The sequence below is a fragment of the Pleurodeles waltl genome, chromosome 8 (genome assembly GCF_031143425.1).
Source record: "Pleurodeles waltl isolate 20211129_DDA chromosome 8, aPleWal1.hap1.20221129, whole genome shotgun sequence".
Lineage (NCBI taxonomy): Eukaryota > Metazoa > Chordata > Amphibia > Caudata > Salamandridae > Pleurodeles > Pleurodeles waltl.
In genome coordinates this window covers 272,091,953-272,110,882 of record NC_090447.1, presented here as the reverse complement: position 1 = coordinate 272,110,882, position 18,930 = coordinate 272,091,953, and the positions used below count along the sequence as shown (strand labels likewise).

The 18,930-nt window shown below is 40.1% G+C and overlaps 1 protein-coding gene across 2 annotated transcripts in view; it reads left to right on the top strand.

Annotated features, from left to right (window-relative positions):
* The window catches only part of ROBO1 (roundabout guidance receptor 1), a 1,423,180-nt gene that overhangs the window by 667,878 nt on the left and 736,372 nt on the right, over window positions 1–18,930 (top strand). The gene's annotated exons all lie outside the window — the stretch shown is intronic.

The following is an 18,930-nucleotide window of genomic DNA, read 5'->3' as shown; positions in this document are numbered from 1 at the left end:
TCTACACCATTTTGAAGAGGGGAAAACAAAGGCCTATTTGAAGGTGATAGAATAAAAAGAATAAAAATATAAAAAGAAAATCAATAAAACATAATTTGAAGATTAGAACTTACAAGAGGAATGGGTAATCAGTGAAGGAACAGGCAAACAGCCTCCAACAAAAATTGTGCTTTCTGCCAGCACCATAATGTGGCTTTGTTGGAACTTTTCACCTGCATAAATGGATATTGATATCAAAGCACACTGAGGAAGAATGACACATCAAGTAGAATGCTGCTTCATCCCTAGTGTGCTGCCGGAAGTGCTGCTTCTCAGCATTACCTTCAAATAGAGTCCCCTGGATGATCACTAGATAGCCAGAAAACCAAGCATTCAGGGCGTAGCCTAGCAATCCAGCGTCAATGTTGTTGTGTTTTGTTGGTATGTTACCTCACAAGTCACTTGATATTATTTGCATATGAGAGATCTAGAAGAAGAGAAGGCTTTGGGGAAAGTGACAATCAGGCAGAACAGTCTGCAAAGTTGTATTACAAATAATATAATACCATCGTTATAATAATTACTGTTACTTTGATAAACACTGTGTAATAAGGTTGATAATCATTCCACACAGTGTACACCGATTCCCCAGGGTGGAGTAAAGTTGGTGCAGTAAATTTCTCCTGTTCGTAGTTTGCTGTGCCAGAATAAATGATAACATTGAAAAGCACTGTTGACCACACTGCCTTCCACACGTTTTGTATTTTTCTGCCCGTTTTCCCCTGGTAGATTTTCCCTTGATTTCCAGACAAAATCTATCAGGGTAAATACCTATTGCGTTAATAACCATACAACTCTAAATTCAGTAGATTGCCATCTTCTCTACTGCTCATAATTAGGGCCTTAGTGAAAATTCAGGCTGCAGAAAACTTTGCTTGACAGAGCTTTCCATGTTCATTTTCAATCAAAGACTAATTATGGAGTATATAAGTAAGGGCACCATTTGAAAATGGCTATTTCATTCAGGTAAGTAATTGATCAAACCACAAGACGACATCATCAGGCTGATTTTGAGATTGCCAGGGCATCATTCTAGCAACTATATTTAAAGTATCACAATGTGTCTTAGAAAACAGGACAGCGCAGTTTGATGCATCCCACACCTGATTTCCATAGGTGTTTACTTAGAAATCTGACAAAACATTTTCACTAGTGGCTTAAATGTGAGCTACCCCAAGACGTAAGTACATTTAAAAAAAAAAAAAAATAGAGAGGTGGTATAATACATAGAAAGCAATGAAGGGCGTTTAATAACATATTTATAGACTATCATATTTCCAAAACACAACTATCTGCCAAGTTTTTGGTTTTGAGTAAATATTCTGTTTTCGCACAATCTTATCTTGTCCAGCCAGCAACTCCGGCTTCCACATTGACCTTTACGAGGTTTCATTTTTAATGTTTAGTGTGACATTGGATATACACATCACAAAGTCACACCGTAGGCTTACGGAGAAGGGGGAGGCAATTAAATTGCTTCAGAGCAAATATACAGCCTTCATCAACCAGAACATACAACATTGCAAAATTAGGAGGATCAAAGAAAGTGAGCCTTTGTAAAGGAACGAAACAAAACATCTCAATGACTTTAATGATGTATAGTATAGGACGTAAGCTTGTGAAATCACTTGGTGTTAAGCACACTCCTGTGTGTCATTGCCAGTATACAGAGTACACCATCCGGATAGTGGAATAGCCAAACTTCCGGTTGATCTTGCTAGTCCTGCTAGGTTAAATCACCCTGTGTTGTCTCTGAATTGCATGAGTAATGCAGGGATACTACAAGAGTAAATCACAAGTGCTCATACACCACTCTTTTTGGCTTTGCTCTTTAGTTTTGATGTTATTAGCTCAGTTGCATTTATTCACTCCAATGATAATATCATAACTATGCCACAAAAGTCACCATATCTTAAGAAAGATTGTAAATGACTGACATTTATTGTATTTACTTTTATATGTACAAGCACACTACCACGAAATAGGGGGTATCAGGGTACATTATAAAAGTAAAAGCATATAAGTAAAACGGTTAAAACATACAATAATATATGGAGTACAATGCTGGTAACATTTGATGAAAGCAAAAAGGTGAAAAAGTGTCTTGCACAGCTTATGAAATCACTAACCGTTAAGCACACTTTTCTGTGCCATTGTCAACATGCAAAGTATGCAAGCTGAACTGTGAAATAACCAAACTTCCTGATGATCTTGCTAGATCTGCTAGGTTAAATCATCCTGTATTCAACATCTTCATAATGTATACAGACTTCTAAGCCTTTAGGGCTATTTGGGTAAACATAAAAGGCGTCATTATGAGTTTGGCAGACGGAAAAGGCCGTCCGCCGAAATCATGCAGTCAGGTTACTGCCAGTGCGGTCTCCTTCCCGCTGGCCCCATTACGAGTTTCCCGCTGGCCCAGCGGAAATAGCCCACAACATTGACACCAGCTTATAATTGAGCCAGCAAAAACGCTGCGGTGCATAGGGTGCAAAGCAGACAGTGAAAAATGCGACGGGGCTGGCCATGGGGGCCCCTGCACTTCCCATGCCAAAAGTCGTGATAACGTGGTGCTGGCGGTCGAACTGTGCCGTGACTGCCACGGTCTCAAGACTGCCAGGGTCATAATGACGCCCAAAGTCTCATTGGAATTGAGTATTGATGGTACAGTAGCATTTAATTTGCTACAGCTTTTTTCAGTCAATTTATTAATCATCTAAAGCATCAGTTCTAAGGAATGGAGAACATCTACATAAAGTATATGATCATAGTGTAATTATAACATGAAGGGATGTACCATGTTTCTTAGACTACTTGCCCTGGACTTAACCACAGCATTTCATGAAATGAATCTGTCATGCTTATCAGGATTCTGGAAGAATGTATGGGGATTGACAATGCAGCCCTCAAATGATGGTTTAGTTCTTAAATGATTTGACTCATACCTTTCAAATGGTACACATCAGATGGAAATTGATAATTGTCTGTCCAGCTCAGTTGTGCTGAGTAGGTTGCCCCCTAAGGTTCTATTGTAGCTGCTCTTCTTTTTATACTATAGCCTTAGAACCCGCCTTAGCAAGCTCTACCAGCTATTAAAGGCCCGCTCCTGCGTTCGGCGAGGGCCTTTAACAAGGGAGAGGGCCTTTAATAGCTGGTAGAGCCCGCTACGGCGGGTTCTAAGGCTATTAGAACATTCTGCCACTCAGGGCAGAATGTTCTATTAAATAAAACAAATTCCTCAAGAAGCACGAGGGGATTAAAATTGCCTGGGGCTCCGTGAGGCTTTGTTCACAGCTCTTGCTGTGAACAAAGAGAACATTGGAATGTTGGCGCTGCAGGCTTTTACCGGCCTGTAAAAGCCCAGAGCACTCCATTGTTTTCAATGGAGCTGCCAACGTTCCAATGTTCTAATTTACAATAAACCCTTTAGGGCCAGATTTAAAGAAAAGTGGCGTGGCGCAGCACTGTGCTGCGCCAAAATTAACAGTGCCGCACTGTGTCACTTTCAAAACACAGGGATGCGCTGTATTTAAGGGAATACGGCGCACCGACTGAGTTTCCCTCTGCGCTTGCGCTAAATTTAGCTGCCAGCACCAATGCAGGCATCCTTGCACCATCGTGCAATGATGTCTGTGTTGAGGGGTGTGATTGTTTATGTGTGGGAAGGTGTCCCTTCCTGCACATAAACAATCACTAATGGTGCTTTGGCACTTCTGTGTGTGCTGCACAATGCAGCACTCACAGAAGTGCCAAAGCGTAATTTTCAAAGTATTGTTTATGTGCAGGAAGGGACACCCTCCCGCACATAAACAATCATTTCTGGCTTTTTTCTTTTTCTATGCGTGCAGAAGAATGCAGCACACATAGAAAAAACAAAAAACAAGGAGTAATATAAGTATTCCTCCTCATTGCGCCCTGCTAACCCCACCCCTGGGGGTGGCGTTAGATTTTGGCGCTACCTCAGGTTTACGAGATTTCATTATTCTGAGACAGCGTTAAAATGCAAAACTCATTGCACGCCCCTTCCACGCACAGTGCTGTGTGGGAAGGGGCAGTATTTACAAGGAGGCTTTAAGCCACAAAATATGGCTTAACGCCACCTTGTAAATACGGCGCTGTGCTTAGCGCCACAGGAGTGTCACTAAAAGTGATGCTCCTGTGGCACTAGGGGCTTATAAATATGCCCCTTAGTGTGTTTCACAAGAACTTGAGGTCCAAAATCATCAATATGCTGATGTTACACAGATCTATCTTGATCTTGCTCGATGATGCCCTATTTCTTTGTCAAACATTGCATACAAATTTGGGGTTTTTGTTCTGCAGGATGTGAGTCCTTCACATGTAATAGGTCTAAAATTGACTACTTCCTGGGGACCAAATACCCGTTATAGCACTAGACTTACTCAGGATAGCAAAACACAGCAGTCCAACACCTACTCAGAGAAGGTGGTGGTGTGGGATACTAATTGCCATTCCCTGGCATGCAATAATAACACAAATAAATGTCCAGTTGGTGTTTTCCCTTTGAAAAAGAAAAGCCCATTTATTTTACACGCACACACACACACACACACTCTCTCTCTCTCTCTCTCTCTCTCTCTACTAAAAACTATGCACTTATTTACAAGTACATATATTAGGCAGAAAAAATACATTTAGTGACATTCAGAAATCGCATTTCACTCCTCCTGGGTCTTAATCTCAAACTCAAAGCACACCCCACATAGTCCAGATAGACGTACAATATAAAGGGGTGTGATGTATATAAAACAGGCCTATTGGCTTTGTCAAGGGGTCACCATATCAATATAAAACAAGCTTATTGGCTTTGTCGAGGAGTAACTACATATATAATGCAAGGCTATTGGCATTGTCACCACATTATAGAAACAACAAACACTTGTTAAAAATCACCATCACGTCACTGGATTCAGTAACCATGTTTAAATGCAATCGTTAGTTTCAATAAAACTGTTGTTGGCAATATATTTTAAATAAAGTATTTAAAATCATCATAACAAGTGTCTGAATCACTCTTGTACCATAGTCAGACACATAAAATGCAGCCATAAACAAAATCCACTAGAAGACCTTGAATTCCCAGGCTGTAGAACAAACATTACAGCCTTAGCAATGCTTAGAAATTATGAAAAAGTCTCCCAGGCCAGGCATCCTTTCACCAGTGAGACATAAGGTAATTTTTATCCTGTTGACACAAGCGGTGCTGTGCTTCTGTAGCCCACCAAACAGATTATTAGAACCGAATGTGGTGCCCCTGCCGCTCCCTAGTGCATCGGAAAAAACAAAGAAGACCAAAATCAAGCACTCGCAGGACATTATAGCGCGCTCCCCCGAGGAGCAGTGAACATTTAAATAGCAGATTCTCCCACTGAGCGGCTCAGGTAAGTGTTTTTTTTTAGGATGGCAGGGAACCCAGAGTCATGAGCATCAATGGGGCAGAGCGGGGAGGCCACTCCTGCATTGCCCAGCCGGCTTGCCAGGCACCTCCCACCATTGGTGTAGGAGCCGGCAGCAGCTTTACCTGCTCCCGAGGTGGGAGCAGTTCTCTTTCCTGGTTCCTGCCAACAGGAGTAGCAGTCTCTGTTTCTCCTGGGTCACACAGATGGTGTCCTGGGACCTGGTATTTGATGTTGGGGGTCTGAGGATGGGGTCCCAGCCCCATTCAGAAACACTGAATGCTGTCCCCAGGCCAAGTGGATATCTGGGGAGTGGGACCCACTCATATCCCCTCCATGAACAATTTAATAAAAATAGCAAGTGTTGTGTCGTTCTCCAGCAGCTTGACTCTATCTGTGGGGAAAAGGAGATATTGCATTGGAGCTCCACAAACTCAGTTTGCATTCAGAGACTCCATCTAGTTCTGGGTTTCAGCTGCAGACGGAATCCTTAATCCATCAGGGCATCAGAGGGCATCTCCTTCAAGCTGTCTAAGTGCTGCTGCCATCGCCATTCAAGTCCAGGGGCCTGCGCTCCTTCATGTCCTGAGGATGCCACTTTTATGCCCAGGGTAATCAGGGCTGTGAAGGGCTCCTCCTTAACCATCCTGTCCGGAAGGCCCACTACACCCTTTTTTCAGTAACTGGCTTCAATACAAATTTCCCAATGGGAGAGCCATCACCAGCTCATGCAGCTAGAAATGCACAGAAAGGCCCCAAAAATGATACGCAGAAAGAAATGCCAACTTTCTTAAAGTGGAATTACCAAAATAATAATTTTGAATCTGACTTTACCATTAAATGAAATGTTCATTTACAAATAACATGAGTAGAACTATTTCTTTATGTGCTACAAATCCACATTTAGCATTTCATAAATATAACAATATTGCTCAATGATTCCTTCTGGCAGCAGCCATCCTGGCTGCAGTGAAAATCATTTTGGGGTATATTTCATTGTAAGGATAAGTTCAACATTATTTCTAACCGCCCTACTTTTAAATATCATGTACCTGACTTAATGGGAAATAATGCATGTAGATGGTGGGTGTACAGTATATGGGTCACTTTTTAATACTCATAAGTAAGATTTAGGCCTGTCCTAAAGGTAATAGGTCACAGACAGATTACCTCTGTACAGCTACCAGGCTGTGCACAACTGTAGTCTTTCACATGCAACCCGAACATGTTTGTACACATATTAACAAGTAACCAGCCCAGTGCCCCTTACTCTTGCTGTGTCACAGAAACCTTATTTTAAAAGACAAACACATACTCCAATTAACCTGTAATTACTGTTAGTGAGACTCAAGTAGTGAGACTCACACACAAGTAAGCTCCAAATACTAGGTGATCCAAAGCAAAAGATCTTGTTGTACTAAATGGGGAGACCCTGGTTTGCAAAATATTACAACCATTTAAAAAATGTCTGGCCTCATACAATTTGAGACTGAAAACCCTGAACACGTTTATCTCATCCACTCAACCAACCTTACCCATCTAATCCTGGAGGTATGCTTGTGATGTTCATGACTGCAAGCTGGATAGAATTAACAATGATACATATCTAAAAGTCATTCATGAACGTGTATTAAACTTTCAAACGTATTTTAGTGTGATAGCTAAGACTGCACATTTCCAAATGCATCTTTATTGGACTGGGAAATTTCTTCAGTTGATTCCTGAATCTGATTTCGCGACTCTTGGCCAAATGACAAGTGCTGTCAAGGATTGATTATAGCAACTTTCTCTTGATTAGACTTCCTAAAATAAGCCTTCCGTCCATTAAGTCTTTCATTCCTGCTGCAGCATGTTTTTAAGAGAGTTAGTCATATCAGAGCATTGCTGATTACTTTTGACGGCTACCTTCATCCCACCTTTAATTGTTACAGAGCATATGACTATTGTGGTATCAGAAAAATTTGTACAGAATATCAAGGGAAAAATCACTCACAGGAAGTGAAACTAGAATTTTGAACTATCCTCCCCCAGGTATACAAATTACCACCTCTCTGGCCACTTTAAAGTACAACCTGAAACTTCTCGTCTTTCAAGCGATTCTTCGTGATATCTTTTAGATCAATTCAGTGCTCTGAGAAATCCCTCCATCACTGCATCTTTTCTCTTCTCCTTCAGTCCATATTTAAGTCATCCCTCTAGTCCCTGCACACCTCCCTTTCCTCCTCTTTTTTTCTTATGAATCTGATTTTCTTGTTCCTATTTTGCATATGCTGCACATTACCGTATGATTAAGGTTCTCAGATTCCCCTTTTTACTGATGTTTACAGATAAATATAGATAGAAAAGCATCTAGGGCCAAATGTACGACCCCCAGTGTTTGCGACTGGCAATTTGCATTTTTGTGCGACTCACAACTCGTGAGTTGCAAACACTGATGTACAACAGTATCTGAGAGTTGGTTTGTGATTCCCAAATGGGTCGCAGGGGACCTGCCTCATTAATATTCATGAGATAGGTCACAATTTGTGACCTATTGGGAATGACCAGCACTCACAGGGATGGTGGCCTGCAGGGGTCAGCAGACCACCATGTCTGTGACCGCTTTTTAAATAAAGGAGTTTTTTGTGAAATGCAGTCTGTTTTCCTTTAAGGAAAATGGCATGCATTTCAAAAATAAAAATGAAAAGTTTTTTCTCATTTTTTTAGAGTGAGCAGTGGTTTATGGGACTGCTGCCTGCTATGAAAAAACGTTTGCATCCCCATTCACAAAGGGAAGAGGTCCCTTGGGACCCCTTCTCGTTTGCAAATTGGTTACCACCTCCTTCAAGGAGTCAGAAAAGTATGAACGTTTCGCAACCACATTCCCGATTGCAAAACATCCATACATACCTACGTGACTGTCTATTAGGAAGGGACGCCCTTTACGCGCCCCTTCCTAAGAGCGACTCACAAATCCTATTTTGTGTTTATTTTTAAACATGTATAAAATTGGAAATTATGTTGTTTTCTGAGTGCTTTTAAGTGTTGTCAGTCACAGGCGAAAGGCTGTGCAGATTGACTGATAATGGAGTTACGAGAAAAAACGTTTCCCAATGAGTCTTGAACAGCAGTAGATGTGCATAAAACTGATGCTTAAATATGGGTGTCATCAAAAGAGTGTATTGGTTTATTAGCTATGGGCATTTGTGTAGTTGAAACCTGTGAGGAATTCAAATATTAGTGTACGTTTATTGGTTAAATAAAGGTTGAAGTGTACTAGTTTCTACTTCAGTTTTCTACAGAACCCAAAATAAATATGGATAAACACAGATGCATTTAGCAAAAAATAAATATGGCTAATAGAGACGGAAATGGCAAAAAATGAGGACCATGAAACTGGGAGCCCTACATATGATTAGGCTCTTCCCCTTAGGTTTGCATTATACTTTCCTAATCTGCTGATTTTTATTCATATGTGTATACTGATTTTGATGTAACTAAAAAAGTATGTCCTTTTGTTCAGCTCCTTGGTGATACACCCCCGCCCCCCTTTCTTTGCTGTTCCTCACTTATTTGTACATTTTCTCTTTGTTTTTGCTCATGCTGACATATTTTCTAATTTATCATAATCTCATCATCTGTAAAGTAGTTTAATGCCTTTGTGTCATGTTTGGTGCTACCTAAAGCTGTGTAAATAAATAAATGAGTACTAAATAATTAAATAAATGTAGAGATTTCTTTGCAAACCATTTAAGGCTACATGTAATGCTCTCTCAAATTGCTACATCCAACAGCATGCTACTTATAAGTCAGATAGTCCTTACATTCAGTGACCTTCGAGGATGAACAATACTGATACTCCATTTATTACCATTCACGTTTTTATCCAAATAACAAGAGTCATTTATTTAGTCTTATGCGAATCAGATTTTGTTTGTTTTTAATCATACATGGATATATGAGCTGCTTCAGCAAGACTTCCTAACCTGGACTAGTGACAGAGGGAACAGCTATATATGCAATAAGCTTAATGATGTTACTAATAGTCACGCTGATGGACATGGCACATGCAATGAAAATAAAGGTCTACATTTTGTTCAGTTTCACACCATCCATGCTTGATTACAAAAAGCGAATTACTCATGCTCTTAAAATGCAGCACATGTAGCATCCACCTTCCTTAAGGTTGCATAATGTATTATCTGAGGCTGCTACTTATAACAATACCAAAATATTCAAATTGTAGTCTACATTATAAAACCCTTCTGGATATATCAACCATGTGTTACTTACTTTTTGTAGAAAAAAATGAGGTATTAAATGTGACCCAGCCATTTAGTGCAACATTAACTTACGAAAACAGGTGAACATAAAAATAGTGAGTATTTGCAAGGTAAACCTGAAATGGACCATGTATAGGATATAAACAACTGTTGATAGGCTAAATCTACAGTGTTGGAATTTGGAAATGCTTGCTCATTCAGTACTAATCAGAATTATTTGGATATGAATACACTGGGCACTTTGCAAATTAACGTGCCTTCCCCCTTCTCCATAAACACGGAAAGGGATACACAATGTGTTTTTCTCCCATTTTATTTTTGTATGATAGTCACTGACAAAAAACATGTTTTACTACGTCTGTAATGCTGAACTCTCAAGCCACATGACTGTAGGATGGCCAAGCATCACCCCTTGAAGAAGAGTCTAATGTTCCCAGAGAACTATATAGGGTGATAGGAAAGTACACTCCCCTTGCATTCCTTACCCCCACCAAACATACTTGGCCATATGCCCAAATAAGCAGGGACCCCTCCTACTACTTTATACCTTAAGCAGTCCAAGTAGAAGCACCAAAAGTGTCATTGTGACTCAGCTAGCCCTGCAGTAAAATCCCACACATGTAATGCACATTTTGAAGACCAACCCAGGGAAGTTTACAAAGCATTTTCTCCAAGAGAGAAACACTGCCACTTTTCAGATCCTATAAAGAGAAACGACTAAGCAGCAACAGGCAATGGCAGCTGGCTTTTATTTACACTGGTGGGTGCAATAATAATACAAAAATTGCACTTACCTCACAGGGTCCTCCCCAGGACCCAGAAAAATGCAATCACCAATGCTGGTGCTGCTCTCATGCTGTTCATCAGCATGAGAGAAGCATCATGATTGGAGGGAGAAGCCTCTCTCAGCACTCTTAAGAGCACTGGAGGCCTGGGCTTTCAGTTCTGGGTGCACCTTTTTAGCAGGGCGACACTCCTCCCCTCTCATGGAGGAGCCACCCCTGGCAACAGACGTTTTCAATTTTGCTTGGGGAATACAACGGAATCAGATATTGAACCTAATGATGTGGTGCACACCAAGCGCCCTGCAGCATTCGGTATTACAGAAGAGCCCACACAAAACACTAAAGCAGCACCTCATCACGTAGATTTTTTAGTCCATAAAGGAGAAGCTACTCTGATGGCCTGTATATGAGTAGGTTTATAATTATTGCATCCAATAAAAGTATGAGATGGAGGTGTTTGAGATTTATCAGATGCAATATTTATTGCCTGTTATCACTTTTTGGGAATAAGGTGGGTTTTGGTACTTACTGCATCTAATTCTGCAAGTCCCAGTAAATACTAGGCTTTTTCTTCTTGGTAAATTCCAGTGGTTTGACCTGCTGAAATGTAATGAAGGCTATGACATTTACCTCACTCTGTAATTACTGGGTGAGAAAAATCTCACACCACATGTAATTGTGATCTCTGCGAAAACATGTGTTGTGCAGGGATCGAAATTAATGGTTCCTAAGTATTGCTCCAAACACATGGTAAAATAGGATACGTCTCAAGAATATCACAATTTTCAACTTGCACAGATATGCTTAGGAGATAAAATAGATTTTATTTTTTGAGTAAAAGGAGACTAAGGGCCTCCAGAAAACACAACCTTTTCTATATTGTACGTCATCATATGCAGATATGAAGCAGTATTTCCATCACTACAGTCAGGTGAAAGTATATACATACCCCACTACATTACTATGCGCTGAAACTATGCACGAAAACGTGAAAGAAAGGTTTAACTTGAAAAAACTTTTTGATGGTAGATGCTCCGAATGTTTGCTGATCTATTATTGATCAAAAATTAAGTAAGCATATAACTGAGACACAGGTTGCTTCCCATTTCAACTCACTCATATATACGTTGTGGTTTTGTTATTGAAAGGTATTAAATATATCGCTTTATCACCATTTACACGATCATGTTAACAAGCAGTGTTCATGTTTTCATTACCGCTGTTTTTGAGCTGCTCCAAAGTTCTTAGTTTCAGTCTGGGAAAAGCAGCTGTTTCCCAGCAGCCTGCTTGCTAGACGGGAGGCGGAAATCGTGTGAGTCAAGAGCGCAGCCATCAATAGAAGACATATTCGGTTTCAGTTAAAGCCCGCAGTGCGTGTGCACTCCTCTGAAGGTCAGAATAATGTAACTAAGTAACGTTTTTCCTTCCGTGAAGCAATAACTTGGCACAGACATTTACAGCACAGGGATTGCTACGGATGTAGAAAGGAAGTATTTTACTGATAAGCTTCATTGGAGTGTTCTTAGGAAACTTTCAAGAACCACATTTAAGAAGTCACGTTCATCTTGTAAAACCTAGATACTTAAAAGAACCGATTTTGAGAATGGTACAGGAAGGTGCAGTCATGTCTCCAAATATATTGGGCTGAAAGCCTAAACTGGCAAAAAACGTATGCATACGTGATTTGCATTGAAATTTGTGTTTATGCACTGACCTCCAAAATCTTTTCATACGAGTGAGACACTAGAGCAATTGGGAACTATGTTGCATTGTATCTCAAGATGGCCCCCCTAGTCAATACTGGGACACTAGATACAATCCCAACTTTACAGATGTAACTTTTGAATGGTTTGGGTCCACAATTGAGGTCACAAACCACATACTTTGTGATTCACAAAGTGGAAAGGATTGCCTTTTTCACAGCCCCTGAGGTTTGGAAAGGATCACAAAATCCCTATATGACTTATAAATATGGCTTTCAAGAACTGAGAAAGTGTGTTTTATGCTCAAAAGCTCTATTAAGGAAGGGCCAAATTTATCAAGTGCTTGGATTGCCCTTTCGTCAGATGACCGAAGGGCTTGGCAAGGCCTTAGTTGAGATTTGCTATGCCATGTGATGCGTGGTTCTGCGTGGCATAGTAAATCTACAGCAACGCAAGGCAGGGCAAGCTGCCTTCGAAAGGGGTTCCATGGGTGGACCTTGGTGTCCCCAAACATCCACCCATGGGTTTTGGCACATGCCAAGATTTACTAACACTAGTAAACCTCGGAATGAGTCTTAATGGTATGGCTTTCCAGGGGAGGTGTAACAAGGATTTCTCCTCGTTTTTCCTCTTTCTATGGTTGGTGCATTCTGCAGCACATGTAGAAAGAGAAAAAAGCCTCTGGGGCCTATGCGTAGTAAATTGTGCCTTCCTGCACAAAAACAATTCTGGCTGTAACACAGGCACTATTCTGCCATTGTGCAAGTGTGCCTGCATTGGCGCTCACAAGTGAATCAGCACATAGAGTGAGTAGTATTGCACTATATTTTAGTAGATATGGAATATTCCTGCCCTGTCCATTCAGCACAATGCTGCAAGTTGTCTTGCTGCATTTCACCAAATATTATTTAATCCCTCCCCCCCACCATGGTTTGTGACTGCAAACTTAAAACCATATTTACAGGAAATGACGCATTGCTGAGTTATGGCAGCGATGCGTCAAAAACAGTTGTGATGCGCAGGAATCTGTTACAATGCCATGTGTGCACCATATTTACAATATTGGGCACCATGGGGCAAGGACCCACGGTGTGTCAGAAATTCTGATGCATCTGTGGGAACTTTAACATAACGATTCTGCCCAAAAAGTGGTGCATCGCTGAAGTTGGCCTCAGAACTGACGCAACTTCAGTGATGCTTCAAAATTTAGAGGTGCTGCCTCAGTTTTAAATTACACGAGTAGCCTAATGTTTTAGGACCAATGTAAAAGACTGGAAAGTGGTGGAAATCACCATCTACACTTTTACATTGTTTCTGGATATAGGAGGGTATGCATGCAGTATGTCTATGTGTCACATTACAGTGGGCATAGTGCACACATGTGTATGTAGAGACCTCAGTATGTGTCACATAGTTAGTGACAGTGTAATGTAAGTGAATACAAGCATATGTTGGAATGTGAAGTGGAAATAAATGTATTACATACCTTATGTGTGTACTTACCTGTTGTCCTTTCGGAATGCGAGGACCAGGACTTGGGGACCCCTTCCTCCATTGATAAGTGACAATCCTGGCCTGTCCCTTAAAAACAGTACACAACGTCACATAGCCTTGCTGCAGAGGATGATGGAATCATAGGTGCCATGGTCTCAGCTTAATCAAGGGTTCCTCCGCCATGTGTGATGTGTGTGGACTCACTATTAGTAGAGGGAAGTGAAATACAGACATATTCCAGGACATAAAGTCACTTCAGCTGGTCAGATCAGTATTGGACAGCTAATGGACATTTTTACACCTAGGTTAAGCAGGCAGACGAATGATGCATTTTGGACATTTGCCAACTATGTGTCACTTTCCTAAAACTTGTAAATATGGATGTGTCAGTTCTGCGTGGGATTTTAAGAGGGAACACTACCCTTGCATATGATTAGCTTAATCTGACACAGCAGGTTGTAGTGTAGGTAAAAAATGACACACAGGAGAGAAAAGTAATGCATTTTACTGAATATGTCACTTTGTAAATGTGGAGCAAAGAAAGCTCCACTGCTGTGTCTAAAAAGGGACGCAGTGGTGGCCGAAGCTCCTTGTAAATATGGTTCTTAGGTGTTGGTACATGAGGTCCATAGATGACCATAGTCCTAACATGGGTAGTTAGACCTCTGACTGAACAAAATTTATTTTGGAATATAGTTTTTATATTATACGATGTTACATTTTATAAGCAATATTTAGATAAAAAAATAGATCACAATAAACATTTCTTACTATGTAAATATTTGTATCTTATCTGCGGTATGGCAACTTTCACTTTCAGAAGTATATTGAAGTGTTGCGTTATAATGTTATTTTCTTGTACGTAATGTTATGACCATCTACATACACTCTCTTCAATAAGCATGGCACCAAAGCACTTTTTTAGCGTGGGTGTTCTTTTTAATGATCTTGGATTTTCACCAATCTGTTGAGCATGGATTTTCAATTGTGTTTACTTGTGTATATTTGGCAGAGATCTAATAAATGGATAATATATTTATGATTTGTGTTGGATTATCCGAAAGTTAAATTAGTTTGATCCAGAGGACTTCAAAGACTGTTGAATGTATGTCGATAAATGTGCTGAAGTCATTTGTCATAATTCATCATATACTAGGTGGCTGGCTCTCTACTGCCCACTTATGCAGATTGATTTTTAGGCAGGAGATAGATTTTTAGGCAACATCGCTAACCAGATAAATAAATAGCTCCTATGCAGTGTTGTGTGCATGATTGTGTGGCAAACTATTGAAGACATGTTGTGCATGGACTCTTTTCCACTGACTCGGTGTAGGGTACCACACTGTTTGAAACGGCACCATGTTTCTAACACACACAGATCACAAGGGGTCTATTATCAAATGCACCCAAATTAGTATATTTCTGTCCATCAAGGAGGTGCTTAACTCACATACGCACACCAAACGTAAGATCTGTTTGGCAGTTCTTCCTTAGATGTCATTGAATCTATGAGATGCATACCTTAGAAGCAGAATTCACAACAGAAATTCTAACTAGTGAAAGTCTAACTTTGGATCGTGCAAAAGGATGAGCTCAAAGAAGAGATCTTAAAGGACCGGCCAGTTTGCATTGGCCTCAAGCCTGCAGGCTGCATAACTTTTGAAATATTTGAGAGAAGGGAAACAAATGTGCTTCTCCTCAAGCAAGCCAGGCAACAGGATGGAGACAAGCTCAGGAAATACCAATACAAATCAGAATCAAATGTGTTTCAGAAACACAACCTAACTTCATTTGTCAACACAAAGTCTGCTTACAAGCATGGTCTAAGACTGTGGCCCAGATGGAGCAAATGACTAATCACAACGTATTCATGGTTCCGAGCTTGCGTTCCATTGTGAATGGAAAACTACATTTTGCTGCTGCTAGCGTAACAAAGAACGACCCACGGAAACGAATGTGAAAAATGATTTTGTTTTGCTAATAAGCATGTCATCAATCCTATGAGCACTTGCATTGCGCAGTGCCAGTGGCAGCACAAGTGGAATACTTTGAAGCAACGATGCAATGTAGTCAATATATTAATCAAATAATGTTATTTTAAGAAAGCCGTGTTCCTGAGCATGACGTTAGTAAAGCAAATAGCTGAACATTACACTATTAGATGCATGTTGTAATTAATAACGCAGCGGTGTAAAAGTAATATCATACTCCATGGTACAGTAGTTCATACAGCTGCACACAACTTTAAATGAACAGTTGTCTTAAGGGTAAGCGGTAAGAAACAATAATATATGTTTGTCTTCACCTGCCTACAAGCCTCTTCTGTCTGTGTGATGTAACACTCAAGAATGCTCTTGGGGCTATTCATGAAGGTCAGTGACACTTGTGAGTAATTACATGTAAATTTACTCTTGCATGTCTTAGTAACTTTACTGCTTTACTTTTTTCTCAAAATCCGACTTACATGTCCCCGATACGAGAGGCACCTAATCCACAGGTGTCATTGAAAGAACTGTAATTAGTTTTTGGAAGAGGTGACAATCCAATTCAAAGAATAATCACAGTTCTTGTCAAGGTGAACTACAAAAGCCACTAAATAAACCTGTGCTTAACACTCTGGGTAGCTTAGCACAAAGCAGTCTTGCTTAACTTAGAGGTAATGTGTAATGTGTTTATGCAACACTCAATCAATGATAAAGTGAAAACATTACACAAGAACAATCCCAAACTAATTTAGAAAAACATAGAAAATTTAATTAAATAAAATGGCACCAAAGCAGCAAAAAAACAATCAGTTGAACAAGAGTTCTGAGTATTTAAAGTTTTAAGTAAAATTAGCACCAATAGGAATAAAGCACCAACTACAGGTGTCTGCCAACACTGGACTAGGACAAAGTAAGAAGTGCCCGCCGACCGTCATGGAGCACTTTCCGCCTACAAGACCTATGGGCTTATTTACAAACCCCTTGCGCCGCCAGTGCATTTCCTTTTATACGGGAAAAAATTACGCACCAGTGGCGCAAGGGACTTGTAAATAAGCCCCCTAGTTTGGTCCCCCAAAAGTTTTGGAAATTCTGTCCTTGATGCAAGGTCTGCATGACATACTTTACAGAGCTATGCATTGCTTGGCTTCGGATCCAATGAAACTTTCAGATGCACATTGAGGCTTTGCATAATTTGTCTCTAGAGCCAATGAAGCCTTCAGGTAGGAGCTTTGTGGATGTGTGGGGTTTTGTATTGCTCATCTTTGGATCCAGTGAGGCTCTCACCTGTGATCTGCATGGTGCAGCTTTGCGGGCCTCTGCATCCCTCTGGGTCAGCTCCAGTGAAGCCTTTGGTTCAGAGCAGCACACCTATGCGGAGCTCTGCATTGCTTAGAATCTGAATTAGCCTTCAAGTAGGCAGGATAAAGTACACTCTGACTTCAGCCAAGCATCCAGGGCTTTAAAGACAGAACTGTGGGGGTCAGGACAAACTCACACAGAGAAGAGTTGAGGGGATCAGGTCTGATCCATGTGGTACTGGCCAGATGGAAGGTGAGAGGGGCCCCTGGAAGCTTATTGTGCCCATGACTGGTTCTGGTCAGTTCTTCTCTTTCTGCTGGGTCTGGCTGAAGTCTGGCTCATGAAACAAAGCGCTGGCAGGTCTAGGTGTTTGCTGCATTTACTAGTGACAGGGCAGACATCTTCTGAAGTCAAGATGGGGCTGAGTACAGCCCCAAGGCCCCTCTTTGATATTCAGGAAAGGGATGGGTATACCACAAGCCATCCTGCTCAAGGGAGGAAAACTTCACCCCACAATCAAAGCCTGTTTGTCCCCTGTCTCGAGAAATACACATCATAACATAGGAGAGCCATTAAAAGTCATGTGACCTTGGACACTGGCAAAAAGACACATTTGGTTTAGGCATAAAAATAGTAATTTAAAATCCAGCTTTACCATTAAAGAGGATTTTAAATTACAGTTCATATGAGTGGAAGATGTATTTATCTAGTTGTTACCAATCTAAATGATCATTTATTGTGTGTAAGAAGGTAAAGCAGCATTAGTCTATGAGAAACTAGTGTTGCCACACTGAAAAATTACTTTACAGGTTTTCACTGCCAGGGCATATAAAACGTAAGTACATGTATCTTACTTTTTAAATACTATGCTTCCTGCCCCACAAACTTTATCACTTACCTTACTGTTGACTCATACATAATAAAAAGGAAGGCATGGCAAAATGTTTACTTTACCAGATTGATATGGCAGTATAAACTTGGACAACAGGTTGCAGTTGCATGTCTGAGACATGTTTTAATGGGTGGCAAAATGAGTGCTGAAGCCCAAACTTAGGGGGTCTGGGAACATATAGTAATGTTTACTAGGAACATGGTTGTGTGCACAGTTCTAAAAGTCAACAAGAAATCAGGGGAGTGAAGACAAAATCAGAGGCAATCAGGGGGAATACGGCACAAAAGATAGTCATTGTCAACAGTAAGTTACTACTAAAAAACGACTGTAGTAAGTTTAGTGCCCCACATGGCCAGTCCCATGAAAATTAATGGGGACATTGACTGAAATGAAAAAACCATAAGAAGTAGTGTTAATTTAAATTAAAGGATTAAAATGATTACAAAAAAATTATGAATAATATATATGTATATTATATATATATATATATATATATATATATATATATATATGAATGAAGCAAGTAGTTCTGCAATTTCATGTCCTCGGACACCACTTGGGGCTTGTGCTGGTAAAATGGGTGCAGAGCCCGTTTAACTAATTCCCATCAGATTCCTTCAGCATTATAGTCCAAAAACAAAAAAACTCACACAGCATGTCAGCGTCTTACAAATATTTATTCAGCTACGTGTTTCAACCCACCAGGGGTCTTTGTCACAGCCTTATTTGAAAATTGTGCCCAACTTCCACATACAAATATACGCAAAAATAACAAATAAAGAAGAAATACTTTCTCTTATTCGTACACAAAACAAATTCATTGATTCAACACAATATCTAATCGCAAACATATGAGACATATCTTGTCAAATTTGTTTTTTCTGACACTAAATTTGAATACATTCATTTTCAGCAATAAAGTGAGAAAAAGATATACATTTTTAAAATATTATTTCTTGTTATAAATTATTAGTTTTCAAATAAATATCTAAAAATATGACATTGACTCCCGTGAAAACATCCTTTTAAACAAATAATTATGAATCAAAATCCA